We start from the raw sequence: 20,249 nt of genomic DNA on the forward strand, positions 1-20,249 counted from the left end.
TTGCAATTTAGACAGAGGACAAAAGAGAAGGTGTGGGGGAGGGGGGAGGGGAGAGAAATAAAAAGAAATTAAAAGACTGGGTGTGGTGGTGAAATGATGGCTGTGTAGTGCTGGAATTAGAACAGGGAGGGGGCTGGATGGGTGAGGACAGTGACTAACAAAGGTTGAGGCCAGGAGGGTTACGGGAACGTAGGATATTGCAAGGAAACTTCCCACCTGCACAATTCAGAATAGCTGGTGTTGGTGGGAATGTAATTCAGTTGTTCCAGTTCTGGATGCCCCCCCCTGTGGGTTCGGGGGTAAGAATAGGCCCACGGTATTCCTGCCTGTCGTAAGAGGCGACTAAAAGGAGTCTCAAACGTTTTGGCCTTGTGAGATGGTCCCCTAACAGGTTTGACCTCCATCCTTCCAAATTTTCCGAAGAGCGAGCCGATTGGGGAAGGGCGCCTTACAAGGAGCGATGTGTCCATCATGCATTACCATCTCTAGCCAGGTTTGTCGTCATCGCTTAGCAGTCCCGCTCACCTCCAATCTCTTGGGCGTGGATTTGTTCTTGGGTGCAGTTTATTGCAGTCTGCTATGCTGTGTCGCTTTATGCGCCAATGACGATATTGGACTACATCACCTGAAATCCAGCACGGTAGCCAGTCCGTTGTGGTGGGGCCGCCATGTACCCTGTTGGTTGTAGCCCCCTGACTACACAGGGATCGCTCTGCTGATGCCAGCGCCGTTAACTCCGCACGTATGCCAAGGAGTAGATGCCTATCTCCTTGGGGCATTGGGACTCCCGGCAATGGCCATCCTGCCAGGTGGTCGTTGCTGAGGCTGGGGGGCGCCCGTGGGGAGGGCCCTTGGTCGGAGTAGGTGGCATCAGGGCGGATGACCCGCAATGAAGCGTGGTACATCATCTCTAAGCGTTCCAGGGCTCAATACAACGCAACTACATATGACCCCAAATCGTTCCCCTCCCTGGCTACACCATGGGAGGAACGAAAGACTAAGGATGCCAGCGAAACATACTCGCCCCGCTACCTGGTGTGTACCAGAGCTGATGGTGAATCCTTTACATCCATGAAGCCTCAGTTCTTCGTCGAGCACTTAGAGGACAAGTTCGGGGAGGTGGAGGGCTTGTCCAAAATGCGCTCGGGCTCGGTTTTGATCAAATCGGCGTCCTCCGCCCAGTCCCACCGGTTACTCGATTGTAACAAGCTGGGGGATGTTCCGGTTACAATCACGCACCATAAGAGTCTTAATATGGTCCAGGGCATAATATTCCATCGGGACCTTCTATTGCAGTCCAATGACGAGCTTCGCGCCAATTTAGAGCGGCGAGGTGTTCACTTCGTCCGGCGCGTACATCGTGGGCCAAGGGATAAGCAGGTTGCCACCGGTGCCTTCATCTTGGCCTTCGAGGGTGATACTTTACCTGAGAAGGTCAAGGTGATGGTCTATCGTTGTGGCGTCAAGCCATATATCCCTCCCCCGATGCGGTGCTTTAAGTGCTGGAAGTTCGGGGATATGTCTTCCCGCTGTACTTCCAGCCTCACATGTCGAGATTGTGGACGCCCATCACATCTCAATACTCCATGTGCTCCGCCTCCCATCTGTGTAAACTGCGGAGAGCACCACTCGCCTTGCTCGCCGGACTGCAGGATCTTCCAGAAAGAGCGCAAAATCATGGAGTATAAGACCCTGGACCGCCTGACATACACTGAGGCCAGGCAGAAGTTCGAACGCCTCCATCCTGTTCGAATGACTGCCTCTTACGTCGCGGCTACTACTGTTATGGCCCCATTAGCTCTCCCTCAGACTGCCACCTCTCAGAGCCGGAATGCTACACCTGCCCCCTTGATGGTGGGGGGCACTTCACTCCCTGCTGCTCCTGCACTACCTGCCTCAGGAGCAGCAACCCCCCAACCATCGGGGACATCAGTCCCCACTTCTAAGCTGGGGAAGCCTCAAACTTCCCCGGCTCGAATAGCACGGAAAGGGTCCCTTGGGTCCCTTCCTTCCCAGGTTTCCGCCTCTGGGAAGGGTGATGTCAGCCAATGGAAGAAAAGCAGACCAGCGGCTGGTCGCAGGGCTTCCCGCTCCTCCTCCGTCCCGGAGGCTGACTCGCTGGAGCCCTCCCAGCCAATGAAACCCAAGGACCAGAGAGACAAGACGAAGAAGAAGACCTCTAAGGCCAAGGAACACGCGGTGGCATCCACCCCACTGCTCCATACAGGCTCTGCGTCCGAGGATAAGGTGGAGATCCGGGCGTCCGCTGAGGACCTAGATCTCGCCGGACCCTCAGACACCATGGAAGCAGATTGTACTTGTCCTCCATCGGTGGCAGCAGGTGACCCAGTTGCTTGATCTGCCTCCTCGGCCCCTTCACACCTTTTTCGGACATGGACAAAGCGATACTCCAGTGGAACTGCAGCGCTTTTTTCCACCACCTTGCTGAGCTTCGCCAACTCATCAGCAGTCACCCTTTCCTCTGCATTGCCCTACAGGAAACTTGGTTTCCGGCAATGCGGACCCCTGCCCTACGTGGGTATCGGGGTTATTACAAGAACCGGGCAGCTTATGAGAGGGTATCTGGTGGAGTCTGCGTCTACATCCTTAACTCTGTCTACAGCAAATGTGTACCTCTTGACACACCTTTAGAGGCTGTCGCTGTAAGGATGTGGACACCTCAGCCTATTACTGTCTGCAGTTTGTATCTTCCGCCAGATGGTGATGTCTCGCGTCATGTGTTGGCTGCATTGATAGCACAACTGCCTCCTCCTTTTGTGTTACTGGGCGACTTTAACGCCCATAACCCCCTGTGGGGTAGCGCCGCGATTACTGGCCGGGGTAGAGATGTCGAGACTCTTCTCTCGCAGCTTGACCTCTGCCTCTTAAACACGGGAGAGCCGACACATTTCAGCGTAGTCCATGGCACATTTTCGGCCATAGACCTTTCTATCTGCAGCCCCGGACTTTCACCATCCATCCACTGGAGTGTCCATGACGACTTATGTGGTAGTGACCATTTCCCCATCTTTCTGTCACTACCACAGCGTCACTCTTCTGAACGCCCCTCCAGATGGGCTCTGAATAAGGCTGATTGGGGCTTGTTCTCCTCTCTCGCCACTATCGCACCTCCTTTCCATGACACCATTGATGCGGTGGTTCAGTCGGTCACCACCGGCATCGTTTCTGCGGCGGCATCTGCGATTCCCTGTTCATCCGGGTCCCCTCGGCGGAGGACTGTGCCTTGGTGGGCGCCCGAGATCGCAGAGGCGATTAGAGATCGCCGGCGGGCTCTTCAACGCCATAAGCGGCACCCGTCCTTGGAGAACCTCATCGTTTTTAAACAGCTCCGTGCCCGTGCCCGACGCCTTATTCGCCAACGGAAGCAGGAGTGCTGGGAACGGTATGTTTCCACCATTGGCATCCGTACCTCTGCATCGCAGGTTTGGGCTAAGATTAGGCGACTCCATGGCTATCGGCCGCCTGTCTCTGTCCCTGGGCTTTCGCTGAATGGAGTGGTGTGTCCTGACTCCGACACGATTGCGGACCGGCTAGCAGCGCATTTTGCTCAGTGTTCCGCATCTACGAATTACCCACTGGCCTTCCGCTCCCGGAAAGAGCGGTTGGAAAGTTGGAGGCTTTCCTTTCACACGCGCCACGCGGAGTCGTGCAATGCTCCTTTCAGCGACTGGGAATTACAGAGTGCACTATCTGCTTGCCCTGATACGGCTCCTGGGCCAGACCGCATCCACAGCCAGATGCTGAAACACCTCTCTGTGAATTGCCAGGGTTGAGGGTGTGTTCCCGTCTCAATGGCGAGAAAGCATCGTCCTCCCCGTGTTGAAACCTGGCAAGAACACGCTGGAGGTGGACAGCTACCGCCCCATAAGCCTCACCAACGTTCTTTGCAAGTTGCTAGAACGTATGGTGAGCCGGAGGTTGAGTTGGCTCCTCGAGTCTCGAGGCCTTCTGGCTCCGTCTCAGGGTGGGTTCTGTAAAGGCCGCTCTGCCGTCGATAATCTGGTCTCCCTAGAGTCTGCCGTCCGTACAGCCTTTGCACGCCGCCAACATCTGGTTGCCGTCTTCTTCGACATGCGGAAGGCGTACGATACGACTTGGCGATATCACATCCTGGCCACACTTCATGGGTGGGGTCTTAGGGGCCCGCTCCCGATTTTTATTCAGAATTTTCTGTCGTATCGTTCCTTCCGCTTGCAAGTTGCTGCGTCCCATAGTTCCTCCCGGGTCCAGGAGAACGGGGTCCCACAGGGGTCTGTCCTCAGTGTCTCCCTGTTTTTAATTGCGATCAATGGGCTCGCTGAGGCAGTGGGATCGTCCGTCGCAGCTTCGTTGTATGCAGACGACTTCTGCCTCTACTACAGCTCCGCTGGCATTGCAGTTGCTGAGCACCAGCTGCAGGGTGCTATCCGCAAGGCGCAGTCGTGGGCTGTAGCGCATGGCTTCCAGTTTTCGGCCGCTAAGACCTGCGTTATGCATTTCTGCCGGTGTCGCACGGTTCACCCTGAGCCACGCCTTTACCTTGACGGTGAACATCTTGCTGTGGTAGAGACGCATCGGTTCTTGGGACTGGTATTTGATGCCCGGTTGACTTGGCTGCCTCATATTAGGCAGCTTAAACAAGTGCACTCAAATATGTGTGAAAAATACGAAACGGATGAAATGAATGCACAAGGGGAAAAAATGAGATGAAATCTGAGGTAGATGACAATAGTGGAAGGTGAAAACTCACTAAAAATGTTGAGAAGTCACAAGGGTCAAAGTAGAGAGTAACTAATCATTAATAAATATATATATATATATATATATATATATATATATATATATATATATATATATATATATATAAATAAAACAGAAAGAAACTTCCACATGGGAAAAATATATTAAAAACAAAGATTCCAAGACTTACCAAGCGGGAAAGCGCCGGCAGACAGGCACATGAACAAAACACACAAACACACACACAGAATTACAAGCTTTCGCAACTGGCAGTTGCTTCGTCAGGAAAGAGGGAAGGAGAGGGAAAAAATGAAAGGATGTGGGTTTTAAGGGAGAGGGTAAGGAGTCATTCCAATCCCGGGAGCGGAAAGACTTCCCTTAGGGGAAAAAAAGGACAGGTGTACACTCGCACACACACACACACATATCCATCCGCACATACACAGACACAAGCAGACATATTTAAAGGCAAAGAGTTAAGGGCAGAGATGTCATTCGAGGCGGAAGTACAGAGGCAAAGAAGTTGTTGAAAGACAGGTGAGGTATGAGCGGCGGCAACTTGAAATTAGCGGAGGTTGAGGCCTGGCGGATATCGAGAAGAGAGGATATACTGAAGGGCGAGTTCCCATCTCCGGAGTTCGGATAGGTTGGTGTTGGTGGGAAGTATCCAGATAACTCGGACGGTGTAACACTGTGCCAAGATGTGCTGGCCGTGCACCAAGGCATGTTTAGCTACAGGGTGATCCTCATTACCAACAAACACTGTCTGTCTGTGTCCATTCATGCGAATGGACAGTTTGTTGCTGGTCATTCCCACATAGAAAGCATCACAGTGCAGGCAGGTCAGTTGGTAAATCACGTGGGTGCTTTCACATGTGGCTCTCCCTTTGATCGTGTACACCTTCCGGGTTACAGGACTGGAGTAGGTGGTGGTGGGAGGGTGCATAGGACAGGTTTTACACCGGGGGCGGTTGCAAGGGTAGGAGCCAGAGGGTAGGGGAGGTGGTTTGGGGATTTCATAGGGATGAACCAAGAGGTTACGAAGGTTAGGTGGACGGCGAAAAGACACTCTTGGTGGAGTGGGGAGGATTTCATGAAGGATGGATCTCATTTCGGGGCAGGATTTTAGGAAGTCGTATCCCTGCTGGAGAGCCACATTCAAGGTCTGATCCAGTCCCGGGAAGTATTCTGTTACAAGTGGGGCACTTTTGGGGTTCTTCTGTGAGAGGTTCTGGGTTTGAGGGGATGAGGAAGTGGCTCTGGTTATCTGCTTCTGTACCAGGTTGGGAGGGTAGTTGCGGGATGCGAAAGCTGTTTTCAGGTTGTTGGTGTAATGGTCGAGGGATTCAGGACTGGAGCAGATTCGTTTGCCACGAAGGCCTAGGCTGTAGGGAAGGGACCGTTTGATATGGAATGGGTGGCAGCTGTCATAATGGAGGTACTGTTGCTTGTTGGTGGGTTTGATGTGGACGGATGTGTGAAGCTGGCCATTGGACAGATGGAGGTCAACATCTAGGAAAGTGGCATGGGATTTGGAGTAGGACCAGGTGAATCTGATGGAACCAAAGGAGTTGAGGTTGGAGAGGAAATTCTGGAGTTGTTCTTCACTGTGAGTCCAGATCATGAAGATGTCATCAATAAATCTGTACCAAACTTTGGGTTGGCAGGCTTGGGTAACCAAAAAGGCTTCCTCTAAGCGACCCATAAATAGGTTGGCATACGAGGGGGCCATCCTGGTACCCATGGCTGTTCCCTTTAATTGTTGGTATGTCTGGCCTTCAAAAGTGAAGAAGTTGTGGGTCAGGATGAAGCTGGCTAAGGTGACGAGGAAAGAGGTTTTAGGTAGGGTGGCAGGTGATCGGCGTGAAAGGAAGTGCTCCATTGCAGCGAGGCCCTGGACGTGCGGGGTATTTGTGTATAGGGAAGTGGCATCAATGGTTACCAGGATGGTTTCTGGGGGTAACAGACTGGGTACGGATTCCAGGCGTTCGAGAAAGTGGTTGGTGTCTTTGATGAAGGATGGGAGACTGCATGTAATGGGTTGAAGGTGTTGATCTACGTAGGCAGAGATACGTTCTGTGGGGGCTTGGTAACCAGCTACAATGGGGCGGCCAGGATGTTTGGGTTTGTGAATTTTAGGAAGTAGGTAGAAGGTAGGAGTGCGAGGTGACGGTGGGGTGAGGAGTTTGATGGAGTCAGGTGAAAGGTTTTGTAGGGGGCCTAAGGTTCTGAGGATTCCTTGAAGCTCCGCCTGGACATCAGGAATGGGATTACTTCGGCAAACTTTGTATGTAGAGTTGTCTGAAAGCTGACGCAGTCCCTCAGCCACATACTCCCGACGATCAAGTACCACAGTCGTGGAACCCTTGTCAGCCGGAAGAATGATGATGGATCGGTCAGCTTTCAGATCACGGATAGCCTGGGATTCGGCTGTGGTGATGTTGGGAGTAGGATTAAGGTTTTTCAAGAAAGATTGAGAGGCAAGGCTGGAAGTGAGAAATTCCTGGAAGGTTTGGAGAGGGTGATTTTGAGGAAGAGGAGGTGGGTCCCGCTGCTTTAAAATCCATTGTTCCAAGTTTACAAACATTTCGTGTAAACTTGTGAATACTATTTCACAGCTTCAGTTCCTTTCACCCATTACACAACCATCTCAGTTTTTTTTCCAACAACTTTCGTTTTATTTCCATTCCCGTTTTTCCCACAAAACCGATCATTTTTTAGCAGCTTCCCACAGGTTTACACGTTATTATTTCTTCATCAAACAATTGTTAGCCTCATTATCATAACCTGCCAGTACATAACCAGTCCTTTGAATACATTTACACACATATTCTTCGAGATTTTATTCGAAAATTTTTTTCGAATTTTATTTTTTCGCAAATTATTTTTTCGAAACTTTTTTCAAAAAAATTTTTTTGTCGAAATTTTCTTGAATTTCTCGAAATTTTCTTGAATTTCCCCACCCTTTAACGTGATCTGGAGACAACATAACTACCCAACCTTTGCACCCATTGTTGTTCACCAACCTAAGTTCAGCACATGATCAACATAGCTCATCTCAACCAACACTCTTTCGACTTTTTTCACACCTTTATCTCTCCCTATATAAATCTCTCTTTACTTTCACTTTAACCTCATATTACCCTTTCCACCTACCAATACCATGTCAACCTCACAACATCCCTACAACGACCCCATTAAATTTTATTTACATTCCCTCCGCAAACATGCCTTCACCCTAGCCAGATTACGCTCCCATATTTTATTTACTCAGGCTTGTCTGACATTTGGCATTACTCCCAAAGGCCTCACACTTAAAGTTCCCATCTCTGGCTGCAATCCTTCTTTCCATCAGTCCTTACACCAGTTCCAAACAGCACAATCCATAGCCCTCACCCGCCTAATCCTTCACCTATACATCGACTCGGCCAATGAACACACCCGTCAACTCCTATCCCAAATCAAAGTCCTCAATCTTTCCTCTCCCACATCCACACCGGCTGTACATAGCATCCTCCTACAGGCCAACCGCAAATTAGAACAACATGCCACCCTCCACCTCAAAAAACTATCCAATCTCCTGGTTTCCCACCTCCGGAAAGGCAACTCACTCACCCTCCACAACCTTTCCAACAAACCTCAACCTCCTCTCATTGCACACAGACCCAGTCTCTCCCATCTACTCAATCTCCCACTTCCAGCTCCACTCCCCCCAACACCTCAAAATTCCAGTCAACACAATCTGGAACCACAACACCCCAATTCAGTAGTTAACCTTTCCTCCAAACCCCTCTCCCAATCCGAAACCTCTGTCCTATCCAAAGGCCTCACCTTCAGCCCCACTCCCAGGTTCAACCAAACTGCCCTTGTCAAGGATTTACTGTCCTACACTCGTAGTCTCTGCTGGAAATATCACTTTGCCACGAAGAAAAACAATCCTGATCCCACTCCTAATGATCCAACTCCCCAAGACACTATCCAAATTGAACCCTGCCTGCAACAGTTCCGTCCTCCATCACAGCGGGACCCACCTCCTCTTCCTCAAAATCACCCTCTCCAAACCTTCCAGGAATTTCTCACTTCCAGCCTTGCCTCTCAATCTTTCTTGAAAAACCTTAATCCTACTCCCAACATCACCACAGCCGAATCCCAGGCTATCCGTGATCTGAAAGCTGACCGATCCATCATCATTCTTCCGGCTGACAAGGGTTCCACGACTGTGGTACTTGATCGTCGGGAGTATGTGGCTGAGGGACTGCGTCAGCTTTCAGACAACTCTACATACAAAGTTTGCCGAAGTAATCCCATTCCTGATGTCCAGGCGGAGCTTCAAGGAATCCTCAGAACCTTAGGCCCCCTACAAAACCTTTCACCTGACTCCATCAAACTCCTCACCCCACCGTCACCTCGCACTCCTACCTTCTACCTACTTCCTAAAATTCACAAACCCAAACATCCTGGCCGCCCCATTGTAGCTGGTTACCAAGCCCCCACAGAACGTATCTCTGCCTACGTAGATCAACACCTTCAACCCATTACATGCAGTCTCCCATCCTTCATCAAAGACACCAACCACTTTCTCGAACGCCTGGAATCCGTACCCAGTCTGTTACCCCCAGAAACCATCCTGGTAACCATTGATGCCACTTCCCTATACACAAATATCCCGCACGTCCAGGGCCTCGCTGCAATGGAGCACTTCCTTTCACGCCGATCACCTGCCACCCTACCTAAAACCTCTTTCCTCGTCACCTTAGCCAGCTTCATCCTGACCCACAACTTCTTCACTTTTGAAGGCCAGACATACCAACAATTAAAGGGAACAGCCATGGGTACCAGGATGGCCCCCTCGTATGCCAACCTATTTATGGGTCGCTTAGAGGAAGCCTTTTTGGTTACCCAAGCCTGCCAACCCAAAGTTTGGTACAGATTTATTGATGACATCTTCATGATCTGGACTCACAGTGAAGAACAACTCCAGAATTTCCTCTCCAACCTCAACTCCTTTGGTTCCATCAGATTCACCTGGTCCTACTCCAAATCCCATGCCACTTTCCTAGATGTTGACCTCCATCTGTCCAATGGCCAGCTTCACACATCCGTCCACATCAAACCCACCAACAAGCAACAGTACCTCCATTATGACAGCTGCCACCCATTCCATATCAAACGGTCCCTTCCCTACAGCCTAGGCCTTCGTGGCAAACGAATCTGCTCCAGTCCTGAATCCCTCGACCATTACACCAACAACCTGAAAACAGCTTTCGCATCCCGCAACTACCCTCCCAACCTGGTACAGAAGCAGATAACCAGAGCCACTTCCTCATCCCCTCAAACCCAGAACCTCTCACAGAAGAACCCCAAAAGTGCCCCACTTGTAACAGAATACTTCCCGGGACTGGATCAGACCTTGAATGTGGCTCTCCAGCAGGGATACGACTTCCTAAAATCCTGCCCCGAAATGAGATCCATCCTTCATGAAATCCTCCCCACTCCACCAAGAGTGTCTTTTCGCCGTCCACCTAACCTTCGTAACCTCTTGGTTCATCCCTATGAAATCCCCAAACCACCTCCCCTACCCTCTGGCTCCTACCCTTGCAACCGCCCCCGGTGTAAAACCTGTCCTATGCACCCTCCCACCACCACCTACTCCAGTCCTGTAACCCGGAAGGTGTACACGATCAAAGGGAGAGCCACATGTGAAAGCACCCACGTGATTTACCAACTGACCTGCCTGCACTGTGATGCTTTCTATGTGGGAATGACCAGCAACAAACTGTCCATTCGCATGAATGGACACAGACAGACAGTGTTTGTTGGTAATGAGGATCACCCTGTAGCTAAACATGCCTTGGTGCACGGCCAGCACATCTTGGCACAGTGTTACACCGTCCGAGTTATCTGGATACTTCCCACCAACACCAACCTATCCGAACTCCGGAGATGGGAACTCGCCCTTCAGTATATCCTCTCTTCTCGATATCCGCCAGGCCTCAACCTCCGCTAATTTCAAGTTGCCGCCGCTCATACCTCACCTGTCTTTCAACAACTTCTTTGCCTCTGTACTTCCGCCTCGAATGACATCTCTGCCCTTAACTCTTTGCCTTTAAATATGTCTGCTTGTGTCTGTGTATGTGCGGATGGATATGTGTGTGTGTGTGCGAGTGTACACCTGTCCTTTTTTTCCCCTAAGGGAAGTCTTTCCGCTCCCGGGATTGGAATGACTCCTTACCCTCTCCCTTAAAACCCACATCCTTTCATTTTTTCCCTCTCCTTCCCTCTTTCCTGACGAAGCAACTGCCAGTTGCGAAAGCTTGTAATTCTGTGTGTGTGTTTGTGTGTTTTGTTCATGTGCCTGTCTGCCGGCGCTTTCCCGCTTGGTAAGTCTTGGAATCTTTGTTTTTAATATATATATATATATATATATATATATATATATATATATATATATATATATATTACTGTGGGTAGCAGGTTTGAGGGCAGATAAGCATAAAGAAGGGGAATGGCAGATGTGTCTGGATGAGATGGATTTAGTGGGTGTGAACAGGGATACAATAGAGAGAGTGTGGGGGTTTGGGAGAGGTTCGTAGGTAGAAATGCACGATCGTGTGGCAGTGGAAAACTGTGGGAGATAACACGCAAAAATACGGGAACTGCACAAGGAGAGTGATCAGTTTGAAGGCATAGGCTTAACTATATCGGTGGGAGTAATGTGGAACATAAGATGCTGCACCAACAATCAGCGTGGTCTTCAGGCTGTCTGTTACACACAGCTCAGATGGCTGATACAGTGTGGCTCATAAGTAGAGCGTTACGTGCAGTTCGGAAGCCAACAACAGAAACACAGGAAAGAAAAGAAAGAAGGATGTACATTGAGTATAGTGATGCAAAAGAAAGTAGTTACAAAGGAAAACAGCACACCCCTACCACTCCCCGCACTCCCACCTTCTACATGCTTCCTAAAGTCCACAAACCCAACAACCCAGGACATCCCATTGTGGCCGGTTACTGTGCCCCCTCTAAGAGAATCTCTTCTCTTGTAGACCGACACCTTCAGCCTATTACCTGGAAGCTATCCTCCTATATAAAAAATACTGACCATTTCCTCGACTGACTCTCCACAGTTCTTGTCCCTTTACCATATGGTGCCCTGCTCATCACTATTGATGCCACCTCCCTCTTCATTAAAATTCCTAATGCCCATGGCCTTACTGCTGTTGAACACTACCTTTCCCGACGCCCTACGGATTCCAAACCAACAACCTCCTTCCTAGTCTCCGTGACCAACTATGTCCTCACCCACAATTACTTCTCCTTTGATGGCATTACCTACAAACAAATCCGTGGTACGGCTATTTGCACCTGCATGACACCATCCTATGCTAACCATCCTATCCTAAAAACCCAGAATCCTAAACCCCTCACCTGGTTCATATTCATTGATGACATCTTTGCTATCTGGATTTAAGTTGAGGACACCTTATTCACATTCCTCCAGAACCTCAATAACTTCTCCCCCATCTGCTTCACCTGGTCGTACTCAACCCAACAAGCCACCTTCCTAGATGATGACCTCCATCTCAGAGATGGCTACATCAGTACCTTTGTCCATATCAAACCTACTAACCTCCAGCAATACCTCCACTTTGTCAGCTGCGAATGATTCCATACCAAGAAGTCCCTTTCGTACAGCCTAGCCACCCATGGTCGTCACATCTGCAGTGACGAGCAGCCCCTCTCAAAATATACCAAGGGTCTCACTGAAGCCTCTACTAACCGTAATTATCCTCCCATACTTGTACAAAAACAAATCTCCCTTGCCTTATATTTCCGGTCCCCCACCACCTCTCAAAGTCCCACATTCCGGCTACAGAGGAGCATTCCCCTCGTAACTCGGTACCATCCGGGACTGGAGCAACTGAATTACATTCTCCACCAGAGTTTCGATTACCTCTCGTTGTGCCCTGAAATGAGAAATGTCCTGCCCACTATCCTTCCCCCCTCCCCCCCCCTCTCCTACCATGGTATTCTGCCATCCACCGAACCTATACAATATACTCCATCCTTACACAACCCGTGCTCCTAGTCCCTTACCTCATGGGTCATACCTGTGTAATAGATCTAGATGCAAGACCTGTCCCATACATCCTCCTACCACCACCTACACCAGTCCGGTCACTAACGTCACCTATCCCATCAAAGGCAGGGCTACCTGTGAAACCAGTCATGTGATTTACAAGCTAAGCTGCAACCACTGTGCTTCTATGTAGGCGGGTCAACCATCAAGCTGTCTACGCATGAATGATCACCGACAAACTGTGGCCAAAAAACAAGTGGACCACCCTGTTGTTGAACACGCTGCCAGACATGATACTCTTCATTTCAATGACTGCTTCACAGCCTGCACCATATGGATCCTTCCCACCAACACCAGCTTTTCTCAATTGCGTAGGTGGGAACTTTCCTTGCAGTACACCCTATGTTCCCATAACCCTCCTGGCCTCAACCTTCGTTAGTCACTGTCCTCAAACATCCAGCCCCCTCCCTATTCACATTCCAGCACTACACAGCCATCACTTCACCATCACACCCAGTCTTTTAATTTCTTTTTATCTCTCTCCTTTACACTACTTAGCCCACACCCCCTCTGCACCTTCTCCCCTGCCCTTCGTTTAAACTGCAAAACATCACTGTCCGCCACCCCCACCATACTATCCCTCCTCCTTACCTCCACCCAGTCGCCACTCACATCATGCACTGCTGCTGCTGCTCGCACTGTGGTTTCATTTCTCTGCGAGGCTGCAGGTGTGTGTGTGTGTGTGTGTGTGTGTGTGTGTGTGTCTGTGTGTGTCTGTGTGTGTGTGTGTGTGTGTGTGTGTGTGTGTGTGTGTCCACTGCTGACAAAGGCCTTAATGGATGAAGCTATGGTTGTGTGAATCTGTTTGTTGTGCCTATCATGACTCAGCATCTCCGCTATATGGTGAGTAGCAACTTTCCTTCTCTGGTATTGTTACATTCCATCCTGGATTTTCCATTGTTTGATTATACAGAGATATGTTTTTGAAGGCTTCTGGGTTTATATCAAGCACAATTACCTAACATTCAAAATTCATTCATGCTTTCTATGATAACGGCAATACAGTATCCAGCTCAGTTTCATAAAAATGCACATAGAATCTCCACCCTTATAAAACAACACTGCACAAATCACATGTTGGGTGCCCAATATCATGTGCTATTTTTACAACTTTTTTATTGACTGGGTTCTGCAATTCTAAACTTGGAAAGTCACATAACTTCCATCTGCTCTGTGCCCAGCTACTGTCAACTTCAGCACTCTAACATGATATTACACAGTGAATGCCATTCTGTTTTGTCAGTTCATTTATTAGTTTAGAAATGAGTAATGAAGCAATTCCTGGTCCATCACAGGTAGTACATATAACTTCCCACAGATGGTGGGCTAGAATACAAGTATGTAGTAAACTTTTTGTCATTTCTATTTTTGTAGATGCCCAGTATGAAGCACATTCATTCACACATCATGTGTACAATATCAGCACTGCATGAGAAAGATGGGGCTCATTACAAACCAAAACACTCCTTTCCTTCTGGACACCATTTTGTAAGTAATAAGGAAAAATTGGACAAATATTCTGATGTCTCTTCTGATGAAGTGGACCAAGTTGATAATCATGGAAGGACACTTAAGAACTGTTGTATAATTGTCTTCAAAGGGGGGGGGGGGACACTTAAAATAGATCTCTCCACTTGAATCGATGAATATACAGCTGGGTTTTTGTCAGGTAAACATGGCGACTAGGATACTGCCAGAACTTCTCAAGAATATATATCATGATATGCCTAGAGCATATCTTGCTTATGCCTTACTTATTATATGACTAAAACCAAGATTTAAAGCTGATATTGTTGTTCAGCAAAGGGAAATGAAAACAGCTAAAATGGAAACAAAATAATTGAAAAAGGAAGTACTCATCCTCAAACATAATTTTGGATGGTGAAGCGAAGTTTCCTACCAATTTAAGGACACCAGTACAGCATAGCAGTATCAAACACAATACCACATAACCTATCCATACCACACCTGGCCAACTTGTTTCACAACTTATCCACAATATTACTCTGGAGTGCCTCACAGAAACTAAGGCCACATTCACAGAAATGCTCCAAATAGAATCCTCTGCCACTATGACAGTCTGTGGTCTTCACCTTTGCACCTCATTCACAGGCAAGATGCATTGTGGCTTGCCTGTGGTGATTATCATGTTTTAAATGCAAGGACAGTCCCATACAGGTGCCCTATAACAAACATTTAAGATTTGACAAGTCCATTAGCTGATGCACAACTATTCAGCATCACAGACTATCACAAAGCCTACAAGCAAATACCTGACACCTTATGATGTCTACATCTACATCTAAATCTATACGCCGCAAGCCACCCAATGATGTGTGGCGGAGGGCACTTTACGTGCCACTGTCATTACCTCCCTTTCCTGTTCCAGTTGTGTATGGTTCACAGAAAGAACGACGGCCATAAAGCCTCCGTGTGTGCTCGAATCTCTCTAATTTTACTTTCATGATCTCCTCGGGAGGTATAAGTAGGGGGAAGCAATATGTTCGATACCTCATCCAGAAACACACCCTCTCAAAACCTGGACAGCAAGCTACACTGTGATGCAGAGCGCCTCTCTTGCAGAGTCTGCCACTTGAGTTTGCTAAACATCTCCGTAACACTATCACGCTTACCAAATAACCCTGTGACGAAATGACACTTTTCTTTGGATCTTCTCTATCTCCTCTGTCAACCCGACCTGGTACGGATCCCACACTGATGAGCAATGCTCAAGTATAGGTTGAACGAGTGTTTTGTAAGCCACCTCCTTTGTTGATGGACTACATTTTCTAAGGACTCTCCCAATGGATCTCAACTTGGCACCCGCCTTAACAAAAATTAATTTTATATGATTGTTCCACTTCAAATCATTACTCCCAGATATTTTACAGAAGTAGCTGCTACCAGTGTTTGTTCCAAAGATTGCACTAGTTACACCCTTCAGCCTATCTGAATTTTCATTTATGTCATTTGGTCTCAAGGAAACCACACAGACATGGCAACATTTTGTGGATGGAGTATCGAAGGGGCTTCCATTTTGCTTTGCGTGCATTGATGACATTCGTATGTTGTCACCAACACCCTGCTACATGAACAACACATGATAAATGAGTCAGCAGCTGTACAGCCTCAACAAAATACTGGATGAAGGGAAGTGCTTCATTGGCGAAGCAGTATGTTTATCGCAGAACATTTGACTTCAGCAGATGGCATCTGTTCATTACCAGAGAAGATAGCAGCTCTACGAGCCCTTTCAAAGCTAACACAGTACCAACAGGTATGATGTTTTCTAGGTATAGTTTATGTTTATCACCACTACCTCCTGGCAGTCGCAGATAGACAAAAACCACTCACAGATACACTTGCAGGACATGGCCCCATGGGCTCGCGAACTCTCAAGTGGACCCTGGAGATAAGAAAAAGCTTTCTGCGATCTTCGGGTGAGCTTACTAGTGCTGTTCTCCTCGCTCACCCGGTGCCATCTGCACCCCCTTCCATAGTCTAGACACTACCCAAACATCAATAAGTGTAGCCCTGTACCAACATATTGAACACCATTGGCAACCATTAATTAATTTTTTTACTGTTGCAACCAGCACAGCAGTACTAGAGGACCTATAGATTTATGAAGTTGTTAGACATTTTAACCTGCAAATTGATGCTCACCCTTTGACAATTTTCACTGACCACAAACCGATAGCCTTCACTTTCCAGATTCCAGAATTTCATTCATACAGAGCTTGTCAGATAGTTTATGGTGGATGAGAACCACATAAAAGGATCAGAAAACATCATTGACAATTAATTTTTTTGTATCTGTGTCTCGCAAATACTATCGACCAGAAAGAACTCATCACTGCCCTAACTGCAGATTCACAACTCAAAAATTATTGGTTGACCGTTCTACATAACTGTGACTCACCCAAATCCCACTGCCAGTTACCAAGTTGACACCATGATGAAACATCTCCCAGCAGAAGCCAAGACCCTACATCTTGCCCAAACTCCATCAAGCTGCTTTCAACAATGTTCACAATCTGTCACATGCAGGAATAAATATGACCACCAAGTTACTGACTGATTATTCTGCGAGGCAATTGATTAAAAAGATGCACAGGCATGTGATGATGCGTGTATTCAATGCCAACAGTGTAAACTGAGACAAAATGTACATGTCGATGTCGGGCACTTTCAATACTCTCCAGTGACATTTGCCCATGTCCAAATTGGTCTTGTAGATCCCCTTCCATCTTTGGACAGCTGCAGATACCTGTTCACTGTGGCAGACAGACACAGTCAATGAGCAGAAGGAACAACCATTGAGCACGTTTCTGCCAAGACAAAAGCAAAGCCTTCATCGCTACTTGGGTAGCACAATTCAGTTGCCCCCTCCACATCACTACAAATCACGCCTGAATCTATTCTCTTCCATGAGTAGCCCACTTTATGTGGTTCTTAGAATCATCATATAGAAGCTACTATCCTGCCAGCACTGGGATGGTAGGAAGGTGGCTTCAGATGCTAAAGACTGCTCTCATTTGCCATTGCGAGAAATAGGTGGAGGCCCTTCCCTTGGTCCTTTCAGGCCTCCGCACAGTGCACAAACCAAACATCGGAGCACCACTGGCATAAATGGCATGTGGGGAGTTGTTGGGCAATTTTAAGTATCTCATACCTGCACCACAGCCATCCCCAGTGGAACTGCCACATTTGGTGCAAGAGCTCTGAGATCAAGTGGCAAGGTCCAACAATGAAATGCTTCACTTCATGGTGAACATCCCATTTCCACTGACAGACCTTTGGATTATTGCACTCACATTGTGCTCTGCACAGGTCTCATAAGATCACCACTCCAACTACCATACACTTGCTTCTTTCTGGTGTTCTGATGAGGAGACCACACCACGAACACCTTGCAAAATGGTAAAACCGCAACAGTCTCAACCAAGTGAGTCAAATCAGAGTATGTTCTACCTTCAACCTTGCCAGACACCACACGTATGCTGCAGTCCTTACCATGCCTGGAGGCACCTGTGCAGAGCTCACTTGTGGTTATAACCCCTCTCCATCACCACATGTCACCACAGCCAGCAGCTGCACCAAACACCACAGCCAGCAGTTTGCACAGGAGCCAGCCGGCAAATAAAGTTTAAATAAAGTTTAAAGATCCTTACATTACATGTGCTCCGAATTATAAGGGGGTAGGGCTGTATCAGGAAAAAGAAAACTGGCGTTCTACGGATTGGAGTGTGGAATGTCAGATCCCTTACCGTATTTACTCAAATCTTAGCCGCACTCGAATCTAAGCCGCACCTGAAAAATGAGACTCGAAATCAAGGGAAAAAAAAATTTCCCGAATCTGAGCCACACCTGAAATTTGAGACTCGAATTTCAAGGGGAGAGAAAAGTTCCAGGTAGCCATTGCTATGCGTCAGGCACTCCGTCTGTATTTATACGGGTACCCTTCCTTTTTCACGTGCTTCATCTGGTTTGAATTGATTGCTTATTTTTCTTTGATCTGATAAGTGCCGTTCTTTTTGTTATATGTGTTTACGTCATTCTAAGCTGAAAATGCAGTACTCTAATGTGTCATGCATTGTTTATCGCATTCTGATAATGAGTGATTACGGCCTGTCGCTGCTCGCGGCATCGCTTGCTTTTGTGCATGCTACTGCCACTTACAATTTTTTATACATATATATAAAACAAAGATTCCAAATGAAATATGTCTGCGTGTGTCTGTGTATGTATGGATGGATATGCGTTTGTGTGTGTGTGTGTGTGTGTGCGCGAGTATATACCTATCCTTTTTTCCCCCTAAGCTTAAAACCCACATCCTTTCATCTTTCCTTTTCCTTCCCTCTTTCCTGACGAAGCAGCCGCCGGTTGCGAAAGCTTGAAATTCTGTGTGTGTGTGTGTTTTATTCATTGTGCCTATCTACCGGCGCTTTCCAGCTTGGTAAGTCTTGGAATCTTTGTTTTTAATATATTTTTCCCATGTGGAAGTTTCTTTCCGGGAAAAATATATTAAAAAAAAGATTCCAAGACTTACCAAGCGGGAAAGCGCCGGCAGACAGGCACATGAACAAAACACACAAACACACACACAGAATTACTAGCTTTCGCAACCGATGGTTGCTTCTTTCCTGAAGAAGCAACCATCGTTTGCGAAAGCTAGTAATTCTGTGTGGGTGTTTGTGTGTTTTGTTCATGTGCCTGTCTGCCGGCGCTTTCCCGCTTGGTAAGTCTTGGAATCTTTGTTTTTAATATATAATCCACTGCATTAGTGTGAATTAGTGTGACATCACATGCTATATATATATATATATATATATATATATATATATATATATATATATATATATATATATATATATATATATAACAGAAAGAAACTTCCACATGGGAAAAATATATTAAAAACAAAGATTCCAAGACTTACCAAGCGGGAAAGCGCCGGCAGACAGGCACATGAACAAAACACACACACAGAATTACGAGCTTTCGCAACTGGCAGTTGCTTCGTCAGGAAGGAAGGAAGGAGAGGGAAAAATGAAAGGGTGTGGGTTTTAAGGGAGAGGGTAAGGAGTCATTCCAATCCCGGGAGCGGAAAGACTTCCCTTAGGGGAAAAAAAAAGGACAGGTATACACTCGCACACACACACACACACACACACATATCCCAATATGTTCATGTGTGTGTGTGTGTGTGCGAGTGTATACCTGTCCTTTTTTTTCCCCTAAGGGAAGTCTTTCCGCTCCCGGGATTGGAATGACTCCTTACCCTCTCCCTTAAAACCCACACCCTTTCATTTTTCCCTCTCCTTCCTTCCTTCCTGACGAAGCAACTGCCAGTTGCGAAAGCTTGTAATTCTGTGTGTGTGTTTGTGTGTTTTGTTCATGTGCCTGTCTGCCGGCGCTTTCCCGCTTGGTAAGTCTTGGAATCTTTATTTTTAATATATAAAGACTTCCCTTAGGGGAAAAAAAAGGACAGGTATACACTCGCACACACACACACACACATGAACATATTGGGATATGTGTGTGTGTGTGTGTGTGTGCGAGTGTACACCTGTCCTTTTTTTCCCCTAAGGGAAGTCTTTCCGCTCCCGGGATTGGAATGACTCCTTACCCTCTCCCTTAAAACCCACACCCTTTCATTTTTCCCTCTCCTTCCTTCCTTCCTGACGAAGCAACTGCCAGTTGCGAAAGCTCGTAATTCTGTGTGTGTGTTTTGTTCATGTGCCTGTCTGCCGGCGCTTTCCCGCTTGGTAAGTCTTGGAATCTTTATTTTTAATATATTTTTCCCATGTGGAAGTTTCTTTCTGTTTTATTTACATCGTCATTAATTTGAACCCAACAATTACGT

At 47.5% G+C, this 20,249-nt stretch overlaps 1 protein-coding gene across 1 annotated transcript in view; it reads right to left on the bottom strand.

The window, feature by feature from the left end:
• The window catches only part of LOC126297629 (Down syndrome cell adhesion molecule-like protein Dscam2), a 340,086-nt gene that overhangs the window by 33,699 nt on the left and 286,138 nt on the right, over positions 1–20,249 (bottom strand). The window lies entirely within an intron of this gene.

Source organism: Schistocerca gregaria, chromosome 1 (assembly GCF_023897955.1).
Source record: "Schistocerca gregaria isolate iqSchGreg1 chromosome 1, iqSchGreg1.2, whole genome shotgun sequence".
Taxonomy (NCBI): domain Eukaryota; kingdom Metazoa; phylum Arthropoda; class Insecta; order Orthoptera; family Acrididae; genus Schistocerca; species Schistocerca gregaria.